Raw genomic sequence first — 22082 nt, 5'->3', positions numbered from 1 at the left:
AAGTAGATAATAAGTCCACTGTTATTTATTATGCTAATAAAACCTTAAACGATGCTCAACATAATTATACAACTACTGAAAAAGAATTCTTAGCTGTCATTTATGTTTTAGATAAGTTTCGTCCTTATTTGGTTGGTTCTAAAACTTTAGTTTACACGGACCATGCAGCCCTTAGGTACCTTCTTGCAAAGAAGGATGCTAAGCAGAGATTAATCGATTGATTCTTCTCCTGTAAGAGTTCACATTAGAAATAAAGGACAAAAGAGGGGTCGAAAACATAGTTGCCGACCACTTATCTAGACTTACAAAAGACGATGATAGTGATTCTGAGTCCATACCGGACTCTTTTCCTGATGAGCATCTGTATGCTATTTTTTCAGCACCTTGGTATGCTGACATTGTAAATTATTTAGCGGCTGATGTTATTCCTTATAATTGGTCAAGAAATGAACGTAAGAACTTCTTGGCCAGAGTTAAGTTATACTACTGGGATGAGCCCTACCTTTTTAAGTATTGTGCGGATCAGATTATTCGTCGTTGTATTCCCCAGTGGGAATATAATGAAGTTCTATCGTTTTGCCATGACAAAGAATGTGGTGGCCATTTTAGTAGAATGAAAACAGCCGCTAAAGTTCTTCAATGTGGATTTTATTGGGCTACCCTTTTTAAGGATGCCCAAGTGCATTGCAAGACGTGTATTCATTGCCAACAATTTGGGCGAATCACGAAGCGTAATATGATGCCACTAAATCCAATCATGATAGTAGAAATTTTTGACATTTGGGGCATTGATTTCATTTATATTCTAGTTGCCGTGGACTACGTGTCTAAATAGATAGAGGCCATGGCTTGCCGTAGCAATGAGCATAAGACAGTTGTATTTTTATTAAGGACTATATTTTCGTCGTTTTGGCATTCCTAAAGCCATCATTAGTGATGGTGGAACACATTTTTGCAATAGAATTGTTGCATCTCTAGTGAAAAAGTATGGAGTTACACACAAGGTAGCAACTCCTTATCATCCACAAACTAGCAGACAAGTAGAAGTTTCTAATAGGGAAATCAAAAAGATTTTAGAAACAACTGTAAATCCTGATAGGAAAGACTGGTCGAAGCGTCTATCGGATGCCTTATGGGCGTATAAGACGGCTTTCAAAACTCCTATAGGTATGTCTCCCTTTAGACTTGTATTTGGGAAACCTTGTCATTTGCCCGTTGAATTAGAGCACCGTGAGCACCGTGCTCTGTGGGCTATAAAAAGCCTTAACTTTAATATTGATGAGGCGGGTGTTAAACGCAAGTTGCAATTGAATGAGCTTAAGAAAATCCATAGCGATTCTTATGATCTCGCGAAGGATTATAAAGCTAACATGAAACGTGTTCATGATAAGCAAATCTTGTGCAAAGAGTTTGTGGTCGGTCAAAAGGTCTTGCTTTACAACTCCCGTCTACATATTTTCCCAGGGAAACTAAAAACCCGTTGGTATGGTCCTTTTCTGGTTACTGAAATAACCCCTTACGGGGCAATCACCTTGGTAAATCCCAAGGACAACAGTACCTTTCAAGTCAATGGCCAACGGTTAAAACATTTTCATGAGCTTTTGTCCCCTGATATAGAGGAAGTCCTTTTACAGGACCCTGTCTATGAGGACTGACCTTTGTCATTTGGTGTACTTCCTTTTCTTTCATATAGTGGTAAGTGCACCATTCAGCTAACCGGGCCCTCCCTATGGAGTGTGTGGCTGTAAGTACTGGATCCTAAGTCCACGTTTCACATAATTCACGTTTTCCACTTTTGCATGTTTTCTCGGTTTTTGAGTCATGTTCCTCTATGGGGTGAATTATGTATTTATTGTTTTTCGTTTTTCTTATAATAAACTATTAAAAATTAAAAAATAAAAATATAATATTGCTAAAATCATAGAAATAGCAATCCAACAAGTCTTGGGAATCTGACTTTAAACGACCCACGTTTAAAACAAATTTTGTGTTTAAAAATTTGTTTGTGGGTGGGCAGTCGGTCTTTCCATCCGGATTTCTCAAACTTTCCAATTGTATTGCTTAGGCCCGTTAGTCGTAGTTCATTCGGGTTGACGTTATCTATAACTTAGATTTCCTTTGTTCGCATAACTTACGTCACACACGCACTTTGAATCGTTTTTCCACCTTCTTATATGTCACCCATAGTTAGAATTGAGTGTTTTATGGATCATTGGATTGGAAATTCTCTACTGATCATTTCCATAACTCATTCGCCAAAATCGGACCAATAACGATGCGGCAAATTGAATTTGAAATTACGCGAAATATCGAAAAAGTTAGGAATTCGATTTGGGCTTGGGCCCAAACCGCACGCACGTGCGTGGCACATGCGTATCCTTCCTTCCCAAAACACAAACAGTCGGTTTCCTTTTCCATCCCGCCAGTTAACAAGGTTTAAAGGAAAACCTAACAACCAAAAAAAAAAAAAAAAAAAAAAAAAAAAGAAAGAAAAACAAACACCTATTTACACCACGCCCATTGTTAACCACCAGCCCGAGTTCTTTCAAACAAATTTCCCAAACCACCGAAAACAACCGCCAATTCAAGCTTCCAACCTGCCACCGTACCCACCATCGCCACCACCATTATTTTTAGTTGTTTTTCATCAAACTCGCCTCCTCCACCGTCTACAAAACCATTGTTTGTTTCAAAAACTTCAATGGCGCTACGATGAAGAATTTTGCCGGAGCATGCGTTTGCTGCTGACTGCTTCTGCGTCTGAGAAGCATGAGCGTCATCACTGAAGGACAGATGGCTCAAGCCATTTTTCATCCCAGGACCAATCTCCATCTTAGGGTCCATCTTCATCACATGGCTAGGTGTTCACCATCAGTTGTGTTCGCTATTATTTCATTGTTTTTATTGTTTTATTAGTTGGATTTTAATTCAGTAGTTAAATTTAAATATTAATTTGTTTGTTTTATGTTGTTTGGATTTAAATTTTTTTAATATAATTGGTTATTTTCGAATTGTGCATGTTTTTATCATTAATCCCACCTTCCCGAATTGTTTGGGGGTGGTAATATTTGTACCGAGCATAATTCGTTATATGATCGTCTTCTGTAAAGTTGTCTTGGAGTAAAGGTTGAAAATTTGGCCGATATCGGCATATCTGTGATTATGTGTGGTGGTAGCAAGAAATCTAGGAGAGTTTAGAAGTTACTATTCTAAATCCAGTATAAAAGATACCAGGGTTGTTATAAAATCAAGAATATGGTTTGTTTTCGTTTTCGGGTTTGGAAATTTTCTATTTCCGGAAATTGCCTTAAACAATTTGGCAACTTCCCGATTCGTTTTGGAAGCTCAGAACCTATTTAAACTTCCTTCATTCTACACTCACAACCCACACTACACCCCACCATCATCTCTCACCTTTCACTCCAAGCTTTTCCTTCTTTTTCCTTGTAAACTTCTGCTTCAGCACTTACGAGTGCACTTGTGCCTCGATGAAGAGCACTAGCGCCCTGTAGATTAACTGTTAGAAATTTTACTTAGAGCGCACCTGCGCCCAAGTTGGCGCCGCACCAAAACATCAGTAAATCCAAAACACCCAAAAGCACCCACGCCTTTAAGTGGAGGACTTTATCTAACCTCAAAAACACGAAAATTTCCAATTTTCTGAGGGTTGTTCAAGGATTTTTGGAGCTATTCCAAAGAGTAGTTGGGATGACATCTCCTATAGTCATACCTGAACAGTCTTTCGAAGGCGTGTTGGGAACCGAGACCTATGGACATTGGTTCAAACAGGATCCTTGATTAGGATGGCCATTTATCGGTAAGTGATGACGATTCATATTCAAAGACGACTTACTACTTATTTCTACGACCACGTTAGTTTCTATTGTAATCAAGATAGAGAACAAGAATTCTCCGTCGAGTCGATGACACGACACTAGAATTAAATAAATATGTGGTAGCTTTAGTTTGGGATTACCAATACGATCCTCGTTCACACATGGGGATATATGACCGATAATGCATACCTTTATGATTATACATATTTCCATAAGTATTATGGGGAGGGTATTTCGAAAGTAATGGACCGAGGGCGATATAGCATTGCCCTTGGTAGCACGGGTCCCTAAATGTAGGCACCACCATGTTATTCATCGATGAATATTTTGGGGAATGGCAGTTCATACGCAAAACAAGATATTCTTTGGTGACATTTTCCTCGCTTTAGGGAGGGACGTCGCCCGATATGACATTCCCCGAAGTTTTAGTCGCTAGTCTTAAAAGAGCCAAAAAGTATGAGGCGTAAGTATCTTCTTATGCCTATTTTGGTAAGCCGCATCATGCGTAGTTGTTTACTCAGATACGTGCCCAATTCACAGATTGGAAAAGGGTTGAAGTTATGAGACCCACCAATTGGGTGGTTCGCTCATTCGCGAATTATGACTTGGCCGGATAGCGGTGCGACCTCATTTGGTCGCCCCGTACATCCCATCAGACATAATAACACTTAACAGGTTAGCATTAGTAGATGATAAATGGCGGTAAGCTTGGCAAGTTATAATGGCCTGGCAGGATACAAGGGAACCTCATCTCTTTGATGAGGAGGAGGATGCTTAAGCGGGAGATAAGGTAAGTTTTTAATTTTGTTATTGTCTGCTTATGTCCCAAGCAATTTAATTATGTTAACCCCATAACGGGTGGAACTCTTATAGAGTTGTGTCAGTTTTCCTTCCTATATTAGTATGTTATACCCTTGTTTTGCAGAGGTTCATGAATTTCACGCGTTCCAAATTACATGTTCATGTTCTACCCATTACAAATTAGTATGTTCTACTCTTAGGTTAATACGTAGGTAATAATCTAGGCTAGTATATTACATGAGTATCTATGATTGTTACAAATTAGTATCTATAAATATATTACATGAGTATCTATGATTGTTAGTAGTAAGTTTCTGAAATCTAGGCTAGAGTACTTATTCTCAAATCCTGTGAGAATATAGCCTAAAGCCTTATATGAAGCTTAAACATTTGAGAAATGACACAAAGGAGAATTAAAACCGGATAGAGAAATCACACGCCCACTTGCTTGATCACTATGCCATATCCTAAGTGAGAATTTAGGCCCCTTTGGATCGATATAGCCACAAATTCAAACCTATGAATTATTTTTCCGCTAATTAGTCCCCTCTCCGAGCCTTTCTTTAGCCTTCCATAAACCACAATTCATTTACCCTGTTACAAAAACAAAACAAAATAAAAAATTCAACTTACCCAATCTAGAATAAGTTTGGGAATAGAATGAGTGAAGAAAGAAGAAGAGAAAAACCTGTGTAAACAAAAATTAGTTAGTTGCTTCAGAAAAAGAAAAGAAGTTTCCATCCAAGGAAAAGAAAAAGAAAAATAGAAATAAATAAAAACTCCAAAAATAGAATAAAAGGGAGTCAAAAGTCAAAGAAAAGAAAAAGAAAAATATGGCTAAGGATGGAAACAAAGTATAGAAGCAAAATAAAATAACAAGGTTTTCTCTAAGTTACATAATATGAAGACTCTATTATCTCAGACTTGTCCTTTTGAATATCCATTTTCTTCCTTCTTAAACCATCTCCTAATCCCCGTAACGCCTAATAAAGACCTCTAGCTCAATTAGGAATAGGTTAGTGTGATAGTAAGTGACAGATGTGTTTGATTGACTCCGGCTTCCTTGTTTGTCATTGAGATTGTAAGGTAAAGGGTGCCCACTGCACACTGGAGTAGCAAAACTTGAGCAGAAAAATCAGAGTGGTTTTTTTCTTGACATTTATGTGAGGACCTACTTAAGGATGGTATTCCGAGTTTTCATAAACGAACCTGGTAGGCATTTCATAGTATTACTCATAGTATATATATTTGTATCATAGATGATTGATTATTATGCATATATTAGCTTAGGTTTTTGACTTGGTTATTCTTATTCATTTGCTAGTGAGATGGATAGATAGTTGAGACATGAATAAGGAAACAATAGTTTTATTCCTTAGTCGTTGTAGTATAGATGAAGTTTGTGAGTACCTTCAGTGGAAAACTCTCACGAGGCTATAACTCGTCCACTAAGGAATTCCTAGTGGCTTAAGGCCTTGTTGCATATGGTCAATGCAATCGCACTCAGCGAAACGAGATTAGTTCGAACTCCATTTTTGGTCACTTATTCTAATTTTTCATATTTGCTTGAGGACAAGCAAAATGCTGTTTGGGGGTGGTTTGATAAGAGCCCAAAACTGTAGTTGTAACCCCTTAATAATCATACTTTTTGATCAATTATGTGAGTAATAAATAAGAGTTAACACTGATTACGTGTTTTTTTATGTATTTCAGGCAGTAAAGTCAATTATGTGCAGAAATGTGCTACTTTGGTGAGATAAAGGAGCAAGGATTGGTTGCTAAGAAGTTCTGTGATAAAGGCCAAGATTCAAAGAGACAAAGCCTTTCTAAAGCCCGGTAAAAGCTAAGAAGTTAAAGTCAACGCGGGCAGAAACAGCACATAAAGTCAGCCGAACTTCTGAAGGCTGTATCTTTGGACTCAGACCTCGGAATTGGGTCTACCTTATGTCAAAACGACCGGCTCGGGAAGAGCTTTCTAATGGTCTAAGTCTTGACCCAGTCAGAGGAGGAGAAGTGAACGAAAAGTCTTTTGAAGCCAAATCCAGCTGTAGAGCCTTTTTCAGACTAAAAGAATTGGGTTTTGGGCCCGATTTTCTAGCCCAAAACATGGCTCCATGCCCATGCACGATTTTTGTATCTGAAGCATATAAAAACAAAAGCTTAGCTCTTTGTTAATGGTAGCTAATTAGACCTAAAATATAGATAATTCTAGATCTAGTTTTAATTGTTTTTAATTAAGTTTCGTTTCAATTCAATTCTTGTTTTAGATTAAACTCTTAAATCATTGTTCTTCATTGATTATATAAATAAATTAGTAGATTCTTGTTCATTTCGATTTTGTCATTTACAATTGTGTAGATCTAAATTCCTTTACTACTTGTTATTCATTTCCTAGTTATTACATGAGATTTCAATTATTGTTTAGACAAATTGCATAAAGATAGAATTTTTATATGATGTCTAGTTTTAATTCAATGGGAAATGATAGTTGTATGAATCAAGGCTAAACCTCCATTAGAGGGGTTGAAGAAGCCTTGATGAAGCTTGATCTTTGTTAAACTTAGAAATCGTCGTGATAGTTATTCCACTCTAGAAACGATTAATTCACCATGAGAATGGGTTTAATCGCTCACATGCTAGTTATGAATTGGTAGAAATGCCATGTATAATTAGGGATTAGAATTACTATTTTGATATGCGAAGCATTCAATTTGGATCACGACGAGTCTTTGTTAGTAGGATTAAGTCGAGTTAAGGTGGATTCAATTCTCTTTAATTCTTTATCTAGATTCAAACTATTAGCATTCTATCATTTTGTTATTTGTAACTTGTTAATTGAATTCACTTCGTAGTATAGAATTCCCCTCGTAAATCTCTCACTAGACTTAGGATTGATTAGTTGACATGAAACCATCGCATGCTAAAGAACTAGGAGTGGAACGAACTTCCTACTCCACTATATCTTAATTTGATTGAGAGTAGAAAACTTTGATAAGTTAGATACGAAAATAAAGTTCTAGTTTTACTAGCGTTTAGAGTTCTCGCGAGCTTTAGTCATTGGTAAAACTATTCTTTTTACGTTTATCAAAACTATTCATTGTTCTTCATTCATTAGTGGTGAGTATTCCCGCCTGTCACACGGGTGACCTGGGTTCGATCCCCGGCAGCGCTGCCGTCTTAGTTTCACTTTCGCATTGTTTTCGTAGTATAAGTACTCTTTTTAAAGTCCCATTAAACCCACCCACCCTTGTTTGATTCATACTGTGGTTTACCGTTTCAGCATTGAAAAGTTCCTTGAAAAATTACACGGGGCTTTTTGCACCCCAACGCTGGAACCCAATGCAACTGCGCTTAAACCGAGCGGCGACCACGGCCAAACAACAGTAAGAACTTGAACTTACACAGAGCGCACCTGCATTCTCAGCTGATTTTTGCCGGATTTCCACAGGTTTGTTTCGAACTTCGATTTTTCAAGTTTTTCAGTGTTCTAACTTGTTATATACACTGAACACGCGTAAACAAGACGCTATTCATAAGCGAAGCAAGGACGCAATCAGGTATTCTTTTCTTCCACATCTCGCATTTTCTGTTAGAGGTTTATACTAGAATATTAGGATTGTTTGGAGGTTATCGTGTTTAGTTAAGTTTGGTCTTAACCTTGTATGAGATTAAGGTCTGGTCAAATAAAAACACCTAACGTAATTACACGGCAACATCAACAAGCACGCCTATCTAGTATACCACTCATTGCACCTCTAGCTACTATTCCACATACTCTACCTGACACAATGCCCGACGACGGAGAGACTCCTCTCTCGGACTTTTATAAAGCCTTGAGTGATAGCCCCAAATCTTGCATGGTTCTTGCAGACCCAGTGGGGGATTTCCGAATCCCCCAAAATATTTTTAATTTGTTACCCGTTTTCCATGGTTTAGACCATGAAAAACCTTATCAGCACATGCATAGGATTGAACAAGTTCTTACAACATTCTACCATCCTACGGTGAGTGCTGAACAAATTAAACTCAGGGTATTTCCCTTCACTTTAGCCGATAAGGCGGCGTCTTGGTTAACTGCCCAAGCACCTAATTCTGTGAACTCATGGGCTAAACTTGTTCAGCTGTTTATGGAAAATTTTTACCCACCCCTAAAGACGGATGAGATGCTTTCCAAGATTCATTTCTTTCGACAAAATCCTCATGAATCATTTTCAGAGGCTTGGAATCGTTTCACCGATCTCCTTATAGAGTGTCCACATCATAACCCAGCTTAAAGACACGTTAGTTCGTGCCTTTTCAAAGGACTTCTACACCACCATAAAGAAGTCCTTGACATAATGAATGGGGGTAGTTTCCTAAGTAAAGGAGCCTCGGAGGCTTATAAATTTTTAGAGGATCAAACTAAGCGAAATAACAACTGGGGGGGTAGTGAGGATATCCACCACTCTGCTAGTTCTTCTAATATAGTTAAGGCCACCGGTATGTTTGAGATAAAACATGATCCCGAGCTTAAAACTCTAATCGAATCACTCACTAAAAAGGTAGAGGCCATTTTTGTACAACAAAAGCCTATCCCCATCATGAATGTAAATTCCAATCCATGTAGTTTCTGTTGGAGTCATGAGCATCCCGACTCTCATTGTCCTATAGCTTATGAACATGCTTGTTCCATTAATAGTGAATCTAACGCCCCTTGGAGACAAAATCCCAACTTCGGTTGGAGAAATAACCAACAAGTCACACCTCCAGGATACAATAATCAATATGTTAGGCCAACGCACAGTTATAACCAAGCTCCACCACGACAAGGACTAGGTCAGGGTAATTATAATAATTATAACAACCAAGCACAACCTCGACAAGGTCAAGCACAAGGTCAAGGTAGTTATAATAATTATAATGCTAATAGAGGTATCGTTCCGGTAAATAATAACTATCACAATCCGCCCATAAATAATCAACGCAAGATAGTTCCAGTCACACCACCCGTGACCACTACACCCACCCAACCGGATCGTCTTGACACCTTCATACAGGTGAGCCAACAACTCTTCCAAACCATGGCTCAATCTAACCAACAGCTCTTACAATCCGTTAATAATTTAAGTCAACAGTTGGCCCAAGATAAAGCCCAACCCAAAGGTATGTTTCCAGGTCATGCGATACCTAATCCTAAAACAACAAACACGGCCTTTGAGATAACCGGTAATACTAGTAATGAAAATGAAAACGTAGGTGAGCTAAATGCCATCACCACTCTCGGTTCTAGCAGAGTGGTTGATAACAAAGTAACTATGCCTATAGTTACCCCATTAGTAGCCCCTACACATGCTACCTTACTAGATACCGAAATAGAAACTGAAGAGCCTACCACTGTAGAGGTACCAGTTATAACACAACCTAAGAAACAGAAAGCCAAGGTTAAACATCCAGGTGATACATATGCTAAATATTGAGAGAAACCACCGTTTCCACAAAAATTAGCCATGTTAACTAGGGATACAAATTATGAGGAGATTAGGCACATTTTCAAGAATCTAACTATAAACCTTCCCTTTCTCGAAGCTATTAAAAAGCTACCACACCATGCTAAGTTTCTTAAGGAGTTGTGTACTACTAGGCGTAAGACCAATATACCAAAAGACGCCTTTTTAACAGAACAATTCCCAACTCTATCTGAACATAACGGAATTGTTAAGTATAAGGACCCTGGTCGTCCTACTGTATAATGCACCTTAGGAGATTCCTATACGACGACCGCGTTATTAGACCTGGGGGCTAGTGTTAACTTACTCCCGTTTTATTTGTATAGACAAATAGGTCTAGAGGAGATGCAACCCACTAAAATGACGTTGCAATTAGCTGATCGGTCTATTAAGTATCCTAAGGGGGTGGTTGAAAACGTGCTGGTAAAGGTTCAGAATTTCTACTATCCGGCTGATTTCGTCATCTTCGATACAAAAGTCGCTAACGACTCTGTCCCGATCATCTTAGGGCGTCCTTTCTTGGCAACTGCCAATGCGCTCATAAATTGCCGCGATGGTTCGATGTCCATGTCTTTTGGCCATCTTTCTGTTGAAGTAAATGTTTTTAAAACAAAGACACAGTTACCCGATTCGTCTATGGATGGAGAGGTTAGCATGATCGAGAGCTTCGCTCGAGATTATTTCAACAACACGTTCCCTAATAATCAGATGCCCAAATTTCTTTCCTTTGAAAGTTTAGACTCTAACATTTTCATCCCAATACTAGTCGATACACATATTATGGATGAGGACGAGATAAATGACTTTCTCAAAGATATAGAGGAATACCATAGTAAGGTGGATATGACCAAGCTAGATGAGGAATTCGATGAGTTTCTTAGAGCAGGTGATGAGTCACCCTATCAAGAACTACTTTGCACAACATCCGCCTCGACTCCCCTCCTTCCACCCTTTCAAAGGAATCTCGAGTTTGCACTCGATCCTTTTGTTTCTCCTGTGCTTCATAATTTTTTAAATCCTCCTAGAAAACAAATACTTCATAAGGACAAACCATTTGACACCTTCATTTTCAGAATTGAGACATTCCCTACCTACACCATGAATGAGTTTTGTGCTAAACCCACATCCTCATTTTTTCCATGCTTTCCTTCTACAACTTATCCATATCCACCATATTTTCCACAACCATTCACTTTTCCACACTTATTCACTAGGACACCCTCTCGTTCAAAGATGAAAAAGAAGGTGCATGCTAGGTTACGTTATATGTTATTCCGACTTCGCTTTCATTTCACTAGGTTGTGTCATAGGAAATCTTGGTGCTTGATTGTGTTTGGGTATGTTTTTTGTGATATTTATTTATGGAATGATCCACAACTATTTTGGTTGTTGATATACGATAAACTGCATGTTCATACATATGTTTAGATAAAGTCTCGAGTATCTGACTATAAACGACTCAATTTTTGTGTTTGGTGCATTTCCTTTCATTTCCAGATATTGGTGAGTGCACCATTAAGGTAACCGGGCCCTCCTTATGGAGTGTGTGGCTGTAAGTACCAGATCCTATGTCCACGTTTAACATAATTCACGTTTTAAACTCATGCATGTTTTCTTGGTTTTTGAGCCATGTTTCTCTATGGGGTGAATTATGTCTTTATTGCTTATTGTTTTTCTATATATTAATCCGTATTTATAAAAATAAAAAAATAAAAAATAAAAAACCTTAAAAATAAAAAATAAAAACAAATTTTCTAAACTCTGTTGTAAAAAATTTGTTTGGGGGTGGGGTGTTCGTGTTTCCGTCCTAGAATGTTTTGGGTCACATTAGAGTTGCTTAGGCCGTTTAATTGTATTCCGATTTGGGTTGATATAATCGATGAATTTAGAGTTCATTTGTTCGCATAACTTACGTCATGCACGAACTTCGAGGCATTTTCCACTATCTTATATGTCATCCACAGTCGGAATAGAGTGTTTTATAGATCATTGGATTGGAAATTCTCTCCTGATCATTTCCATATCTCATTTGCAAATATCGGACCGGTAACGAAGCGGCAATATTAGTTTGAAGTCGCGCTAAAAATCAACAAAAATTCGAAAAATTCGAATTGGGCTTCAGCCCAACTTCAAGACAAGACCCAAGACGCGCTACTTTACCTTAAACCTTTAGATCGCGTTTTCAATTCCAAACCGCCATTAACAACCAAACAAGCTTCAAACCCTAAACCAAAAATTAATATTAAGAAGAAAACTACCTACACCCACGCCAAACATCCAAACCCACTCCAAATCTTCTCAAAACCGTCCCACCACCACCTCCATCAATTTACAAAACCAAAAACCACCGAAAAATCCAAATCTTAGAGCTGCCGCGCCACCACACCACCACCACCATCATTTTTTTAGTGAGGTTGTCCCTCATTGTTTCCCCCTACCTTATTCAAACCCCCTAACCTTATCAAAACTTCCAATGGCTCAACAACGCTGGATTTTGCCAGAGCAAGCATTTACTGGCGACCACTTCGCGCCATTTTACGGTGACGAAATGGTTAGTAGAAATTGGAATAGCTTGTGGTACTCGAACGACTCCTTTTACCACGAAGAGTTAGTCTGACGGTTTTACAACACGAGGGAGTTGGAGGGGAATAGAATTTTTGTTACGGTGGCAAAGAGGAGGAAGGAAGTAACTACTGGGTTGTTGGCTGAGATTCTAGGCATTCCGCCTAGAATCCATCTTGATGCCACATTACAGGAGTCCCAATATACTGGGGTCGAGCCGTTGATGAATGCGACTGTTATCGAAGGGAACTACAATGTGAGCTCGCATTGTGTTCACCAGGCATCCCTCAGAACCAACCAGCTGGCTGCAGCTTAGTGGATTGGTAGGAATGTCATTGGGAAGGAGAATGTCAGCGACATCGGTCTGAACTGCCTTCACATTCTATGGATACTCCAGGAGCAGAAGTATGAGTTCTATATCTTGGAGTTTTTGCTTAACATGATTAGGGGAGTGGGGAAGTCTATTGCACCTCTCCCTATTTTGATAACCAAGATCATGCTGAAGTTGAGAGCGACTCCGACGTTTGATAGGATTTGCCTCACCTTACACCGAAATCCTCATATTTATAAGGAGTGTATCTAACAAGTTTGGAGGTTGCCTGAGGATAGGATAGTCGACGAGGAGGACGTCGAAAATGAGAATGACTCGGAGGATGAGGAGGACTTGACATGTTTTGATACTGATGCCTTGGAGAGGTGTTAGTCAGATGCAGAACGCATGGCTGTGATTCATTGTGGCATGCGTTCACTCAATACTATCTGCGAAGACCTCCGAACTCAATAGGCTACTATGCACCATAACTTCAAGATTCGTAGCCAGCGAGAGGATGAGCGGTGGGAACAGATGAGGGCTGAGCTAGAAGCTCAGCGCCAGTTCCGAGCTGATATGCTTGCACGCTTTTCACCTCACGGGGATTCTCCTTCTGAGGATACATCATTGAGGCACGATCATCATCGCCGAAAGACGAATGGTGCTGGCCCATCGGGAGCTCAGGAGCCATCTCCTGTGCGTGTGCCCTCCGCTACCAATACCGACGTGTTTAGGGATAGTATAGCTTGATGATTTTTATTTGTAGTTTTATTATTGTTAGTTATTTTAATGTCAGTTTTAATTCGGTAATTTGAATTTTGTAGTGAAATGTACTTTGAATGAAAAATTTAATATAATGCGGTTATTTTCATTGTGCGTGGTTGTTTAATATTAATCCCACCTTCCCAAATTATTTGCGGGTGGTATTATCTATTCCAGCATGATTTTTATATGACCCTCGTTTTTAGAAGTTATTTCGGAGTTAGGGTAAGAATATTGCCGATCTGGGCATATCTATGAATAAATATTGGTTAGGATGAAATCTCGATAAGTTAGGTAGTTTTATCCTAAATTCAACCTAAAAGATACTAGGGTTGTTTTAGAATCAAGAATATGAGTTGTTTCCGTTTCGGGTTTGAAAATTTTAGTTTTTCCGGAAATTGCCGTAAAAGTTTTTTGGCAACTCCCCGATTCATTTTAGCAACTTAAAACCTATAAAAACTTCATTCGTTCTACACTCACAACCCACACTACACCTAACTTCCATCTCTCACTTTTCACTCCCACGTTTCCCGTTGTTCTTCACTATTTTCACAAATCAACACCTCAGAGCGCACCTGCGCCCCAGTGGAGCGCACCTGCACCCTAAGCCATTTTTAGAAAGTTTACACTGAGCGCACCTGTGCCCAAAACACTATAAATCCAAAATCACCCGAAGCCTTTTCAAGGCTTCAAGCCGAAGCCGACTCCGCCCGACCTCCGTAGACCATAAATTTCCAGTTTTCTGCGGGTTGTTCCCGGATCGATTCGCGGTGTTCCAGGAGGGTCATTTTGAGATGACATCTCCTACAATAATACCGAACAGTCTTTTGAAGATTTGTTCCAAAGCACTACTTATGGTGCTTGGTTTGTGAGGTGATCACATACGTAGGGCGGGAACCGCTTATGGTAAGACGATGAACTTTATTCTCCAAAGACTTGCATCTTATTTTTATGATAATTGTATTTTCTTTGAGAGACCGGATGGAGAACAAGTGTTCTCCATCAACATTAATGAGGAACCAATGGAAATTACCATGTTTTTTCTAGCATTTGTTCTTGGACTTGCTATGCCCGCTGAAATACAAGACCCATGGTGCTATTGGGTAGATAATATGCATGTCTACACTTATGATTTTTTGCATGAGTCGTATGGGGTAGGCATTTTCCGTATCGAGGACCAAGGGGAATATAACGTCGCCTTTGGTAGCCTGTCCATGAACATAGGAATTGTTATGTTTTGGATCATGCTAAACATTTTAGGGGAATGGCGTTTTTCTTCTGTGAATGATGCCACTTGCAGCGTCTTCCTTGCTTTAACCACGGGATGTTTGTGCCATGACCTTCCCAGAACCTTGATGTCCAGTTTAGCTCGAGCCCATAGCATGAGGCATAAGTACCTTCTTATGCCTGTTCTAATTTCCCGTATTATGCTATGTTTCTTTCCTGTTTTTTGTACACGTTTCACGGATTAGATTACGGTCAACACTATACGACCCACCAATAGTATTATTCAATCTTTCCGTGCAATGACTTGGCAAGGGTGGAGGATACAACCTCATCAGGTTACACCCTACACCCCGTCAGACCAAGTAGCGTTTAATAGGTTTGAGGACAAAGCATGCTTCATGTTTGGGGGGGGGGGGGGGCATAGAAATACGTGTAATTAAGGCATTTGTTAGGATATAGATATGTATAATATGCATTTGTTTTCAAGTTAAAAATTTCAAAAATATAAATAAATAAGTTTATGCTATACATTTAGGAATATTGGTATTGTTTTCTTTCTCTATGCTCTTAACAATCTAGAAGTCTCACGTAGCTTTTGCATCAGAATAATTGTTAGAAACTTAGGTTAATATGTAGGTAATAATCTTTGCATCTATCTATAAATATATTACATGAGTATCTATGATTGCTAGCAGTAAGTTTCTGAAATCTAGGCTAGAGTACTTATTCTACAAATCCTGTGAGAATATAGCTTAAAACCTTATGTGAGCGAAACATTTGAGAAATGACACAAGGGAGAAGTAAAATCCGGATAGAGAAATCACACGTCCACTTGCTTGATCACTAAACCATATCCTAAGCGAGAATTTAGGCCCTCTTTGGATCTATATAGCCAGAAATTCAAACCTATGAATTATTAAACGCTAGTCGCCCCTCTGAGCCTTTCTTTAGCCTTCCATAAACCACAATTCCTTTACACTATTACAAAAACAAAACAAAATAAAAAATTCAACTTACCCAATCTAGAATAAGTCTGAGAATAGAATGAGTAAAGAAAGAAGAAGAGAAAAACCTGTGTAAACAAAAATTAGTTAGTTGCTTCAGAAAAAGAAAAGAAGTTTCCATCCAAGAAAAAGAAAAAGAAAAATAGAAATAAATAAAAAAACTCCAAAAATAGAATAAAAGGGAGTCAAAAGCCAAAGAAAAGAAAAAGAGAAATATGGCTAAGGATGGAAACAAAGTATAGAAGCAAAAGAAAATAACAAGGTTTTCTAAGTTACATAATATGAAGACTCTATTATCTCCGGACTTGTCCTTTTGAATATCCATTTCCTTCCTTCTTAAACCATCTCCTAATCCCCGCAACACCTAATAAAGACCTCTAGCTCAATTAGGAATAGGTTAGTGTGGTAGTAAGTGGCAGATGTGTTTGATCGACTCCGGCTTCCTTGTGTGTCATTGAGATTGTAAGGTAAAGTGTGCCCACTGCACACTGGAGTAGCGAAACTTGAGTGGGAAAATCAGAGTGTTTGTATCTTGACTTATATGTGAGAACCTACTTAAGGTCGCTATTCCGAGTTTTCATAAACGAACCTGTTACTGCATTTCATAGTATTACTCATTGTATATATGTTTATTATAGATGATTGATTATTATGCATATAGTAGCTTAGGTTCCGACTTGATTATTCTATATGCATTGCTAGTGAGATGTATAGTTAATTTAGAGCATGAATAAGGAAATAATAGTTTTATTTCTTAGTCGTTGTAGAATAGAAGAAGTTTGTGAATACCTTCACTGGAAAACTCCCACGAGGCTATAACTCGTCCACTAGGGAATTCCTAGTGGTTTAAGGCCTTGTTGCATATGGTCAATGCAATCGCACTCAGCGAAACGAGAGTAGTTAGAACTCCCTTTTTGGTCACTTATTCTAATTTCTCATATTTGCTTGAGGACAAGCAAAATGCTGTTTGGGGGTGGTTTGATAAGAGCCCAAAACTGTAGTTTTAACCCATTAATAATCATACTTTTAGACCAATTATGTGAGTAATAATTAAGAGTTAATACTGATTACGTGTTTTTATGCGTTTCAGGCTTCAAAGTCAATTATGTGCAGAAATGTGCCACTTTGATGATATAAAGGAGCAATGGTTGGTTGCTAAGGAGTTCTATGATTAATGGCCAAGATTCAAGAAGACAAAGCCTTTGTAAAGCCCAGTCAAAAGGTGAAAAATCAAAGTCCACGCGGGCAGAAACACTGCACAAAGTTAGCAAAACTTCTGAAGACCGTATATTTGGACTCATACCTCAGATTTGGGCTTACCTTATGTCAAAACGACCGTCTCGGAAAGATATTTCCAATGGTCCAAACCTTGGCCCAATCAGATGAGCAAAAGTGGACGAAAAGTCTGTTGAAGCCGTATCCAGCTAAAAAGGGGTCTGTGGACTGAAGGAATTGGGTTTTGGGCCTGATTCTCTGGCCTAAAACATGGCTCCAAGCCCATGCACGATTTTGGATCTTATTTCCTCCATATCAACAAAGAAGACTTAACTCTTAAGATAGATAGTAGCTTAAGATAGAAAGTAGCCATTAGAATAGCTTCTAGATCTAGTTTTAATTGTTTTTAATTAAGTTTAGTTTCATTTTCATTCCTTGTTTTAGATTAAACCTTTAAAATATTGTTATTCATTAGATTAGATTAATAAAATAGTTTATTATTATTCAATTCGTTTTCTGTCATTACATTTATAGATCTAGTTTAAATTCTTGTCGATATCATTTCTTAATTATTAATTAGATTTTAATTATTATTTAATTTAGATTAGTAAATTTCAATTCTTTATAGTATGTTTAGTTTTAATTTAATCGGAAATGATTGCGTAATGATTCTCGGCTAAACCTCCATTAGAGGGGGTTGAGAAGCCTTGATGAAGCTTGATTTGTGTTAGCGTAGGATAGTCGTAATTTCTATTCCACTCTAGAAATGATTAGTTCACCATGAGAATGGGCTTAATCGTTCACATGCTAGTTATGAATTGGTAGAAATGCCATGTGTAATTAGGGATTAGGAATAACCAATTGTTCTGCGTAGCAGTTCAATTCGGATTACGACGATTCGTCGTTAGTAAGTTAAGTTGAGTTAAGGTGGAATCAATCCCCCCTAATTCCTTATCATAGAATCGACGTAGTATTTCCATAGCTGTTTAGTTAGTTGACTAGTTGGATCTTGTGGGTAGTTGCATCGTAGTCTGAAATATAATTTGTAAATCTCTCATTAGACTTTAGTAAAGATTATTTATACATAGAGAACATCACTATGTGAAAGAACTAGGAGTGGAACGAACTTCCTACTCCACTATATCTGTTCAATAGATAGAGAGTAGAACAATCTTTGATAAACTAGGCATGGAACTTAGTTTTAGTTTTACTTTCGTTTAGAGTTTCATCGCTTTATTCATTAGTAAACTATTCATTTATTTATCTAATTAATGAAGAACAATGATTTAAGAGTTTAATCTAAAACAAGAATTGAATTGAAACTAAACTTAATTAAAAACAATTAAAACTAGATCTAAAATAATCTATATTTTAGGTCTAATCGCCTCGAAGTGCGTGTATGACGTAAGTTATGCGAACGAATGAACTCTAAATTCATCGATTATATCAACCCGAATAGGAATACAATTAAACGGCCTAATCAACTCTAATGGGACATAAAACATTCTAGGACGGAAACACGAACACTGCACCCCCAAACAAATTTTTTACAATAGAGTTTAGAAAATTTGTTTTTATTTTTTATTTTTAAGGTTTTTATTTTTAAGGTTTTTATTTTTTTATTTTTATAAATACAGATTAATATATAGAAAAACAATAAGCAATAAAGACATAATTCACCCCATAGAGAAACATGACTAAAAAACCGAGAAAACATGTATGAGTTTAAAACGTGAATTATGTTAAACCGAGTGGGTCGCGCTCGGTTTGGGCGCAGGTGCGCTCCGTGTAATTTTTAGAGGAACTTTTCAATGCTGAAATGGATAACCACAGTATGAATCAAACAAGGGTGGGTGGGTTTAATGGGACTTAAAAATGACTAATTATACTATGAAACCAATGCTAAAGGGAACTAAGATGGCAGCGGTGCCATTTGATAAACGTAAAAAGAATAGTTTTACCAATGACTAAAGCTCGCGAGAACTCTAAATGCTAGTAAAACTAGAACTTTATTTTCGTATCTAATTTATCAAACTTTTCTACTCTCAATCAAATTAAGATATAGTGGAGTAGGAAGTTCGTTCCACTCCTAGTTCTTTTGCATGCGATGGTTTCGTGTTAACTAATCAATCCTAAGTCTAGTGAGATATTTATGAGGGGAATTCTATACTACGAGTTGAATTCAATTAACAAGTTACGAATAACGAAATGATAGAATGCTAATGGTTTGAATCTAGGTAAAGAATTAAAGGGAATTAAATCCACCTTAACTCGACTTAATCCTACTAACAAAGACTCGTCGTGATCCAAATTGAATGTTTCGCATATCAAAATAGTAATTCTAATCCCTAATTATACATGGCATTTCTACCAATTCATAACTAGCATGTGAGCGATTAAACCCATTCTCACGGTGAATTAATCGTTTCTAGAGTGGAATAACTATCACGACGATTTCTAAGTTTAACAAAGATCAAGTTTCATCAAGGCTTCTTCAACCCCTCTAATGGAGGTTTAGCCTTGATTCATACAACTATCATTTCCCATTGAATTAAAACTAGACATCATATAAAAATTCTATCTTTATGCACTTTGTCTAAACAATAATTAAAATTTCAGGTAATAACTAGGAAATGAATAACAAGTAATAAAGGAATTTAGATCTAAACAATTGTAAATGACAAAATCGAAATGAACAAGAATCTACTAATTTATTTATCTAATCAATGAAGAACAATGCTTTAAGAGTTTAATCTAAAACAAGAATTGAATTGAAACTAAACTTAATTAAAAACAATTAAAACTAGATCTAGAATTATCTATATTTTAGATCTAATTAGCTACCATTAACAAAGAGCTAAGCTTTTGTTTTTATATGCTTCAAATCCAAAAAGCGTGGATGGGCTTGGAGCCATGTTTTGGGCCGGAAAATCGGGCCCAAAACCCAATTCTTTTAGTCCGGAAAGATCTCTTCAGCTGGATTTGGCTTCAACAGACTTTTTGTCCACTTTTGCTACTCTGATTGGGTCAAGACTTAGACCATTAGAAAGCTCTTACCGAGCCGGTCGTTTTGACATAAGGTAGACCCAATTCCAAGGTCTTAATCCAAAGATACGGCCTTCGAAAGTTCTGCTAACTTTGTGTGCTGTTTCTTCCCGCGTTGACTTTGACTTCTTAGCTTTTACCGGGATTTAGAAAGGCTTTGTCTCCTTGAATCTTGGCCTTTATCACAGAACTTCTTAGCAACTAATCCTTGCTCCTTTATCTCGCCAAAGTAGCACATTTATGCACATAATTGACTTTACTGCCTGAAATACATAAAAAACACGTAATCAGTGTTAACTCTTATTTATTACTCACATAATTGGTCAAAAAGTATGATTATTAAGGGGTTAAAACTACAGTTTTGGGCTCTTATCAAATACCACAACTTCTGCCACTTCCTACTAATCATCTCATCACTGTAAAAGGGTGTAAAATGGTCCGAAGTGAAAGCTTGTTCCAGGAAGAATTTTCCGGGTTTGAGCCATTGAGGTGTGGAAGTCGAATTTGGTTTTTAATACAATGTAGGGAATGAGTTTGAATTGAAGCTCACTCGAGAATTTAGAGTGGGTCTCTGGGGTTTTATATATATATATATATATATATATATATATATTTATTTTTATTTTTATTTTATTTTTTCCCGGTGGTTTAATGGATGTGTGGTGATAAGAGCCCAAAACTGTAGTTTTAACCCCTTAATAATCATACTGTTAGACCAATTATGTGAATAATAAGTAAGAGTTAACACCGATTACGGCGTTTTTATGCATTTCGGGCTTCAAAGTCCATTATGTGCGTAAATGTACCACTTTAGCGAAATACAGGAGCAAAAGTCGCCAGAACTTCCCAAAAGTCAGATCTTTGGACTCGGACCTCGAAATTGGGCATACCTTATGTCAAAACGACCGACTCGGAAAGAGCTTTGTAATGGTCCAAGCCTTGACCCAATCAAAGGAGCAGAAGTGGACGAAAAGTCTGTGGAAGTCAACTGCAGCTGAAGAGGCCTTTTTAGACTGAAAGAATTGGGTTTGGGCCCTGATTCTCGCCCAAAACCTGGCTCCAAGCCCATGCACGAATTTTGGATCTGAATGTATAAGAACAAAAGCTTAAGTCTTTGTTAATGGTAGATAAAATAGTAGAGAATTAGGGTAGATAGCTTAGAATAGAAAGTAGCCATTAAAATAGCTTCTAGATCTAGATTTAATTGTTTTCTTTAATTAGTTTCAAATCCCTTATTAGATTAAACCTTTGAATCTTGTTCTTCATTTGATTAGATCAATAAAGTAGTATTCTTTATCCATTTCGATTTTGTCAATTCCAATTCTAGATCTAATTTCAATTCATGTCCTTAGTTCAATTTAGTCATTAAATTAGATTTCATTATTGTTTAATTAAATAAATTTCAATGCTTTATATTATGTTTAGTTTTAATATAAATGGAAATGATTTATGAATGATTCAAGGCTAAACCTCCATTAGAGGGGTTGTGAAGCCTTGATGAAAGCTTGATTCGATTATCGCAGAGAGTCGCCGATTTTCTATTCCACTCTAGAAATGATTAGTTCACCATGAGAATGGGTTTAATTGTTCACATGCTAGTTATGAATGGTAGAAATGCCATGTATAATTAGGGATTAGGAATAACCAATTGTTCACAAGGCGCTTCAATTCGATTACTTAATTTATCTGGTCGTTAGTGGATTAAGTTGAAGTTATGGTGGAATCAATCCCCTCTAACTCCTTTTTTATCATAGAATCAACGTAGCATTCCCTTAGTATTCTCGATAACCCCATTAGTTGCATCTTGTGGGTAGTTGCATCGTAGTATAATTCC

Source organism: Coptis chinensis, chromosome 9 (assembly GCF_015680905.1).
Source record: "Coptis chinensis isolate HL-2020 chromosome 9, ASM1568090v1, whole genome shotgun sequence".
NCBI classification, from domain to species: Eukaryota; Viridiplantae; Streptophyta; class Magnoliopsida; order Ranunculales; family Ranunculaceae; genus Coptis; species Coptis chinensis.
Note: the sequence above shows the minus strand (reverse complement) of the source record.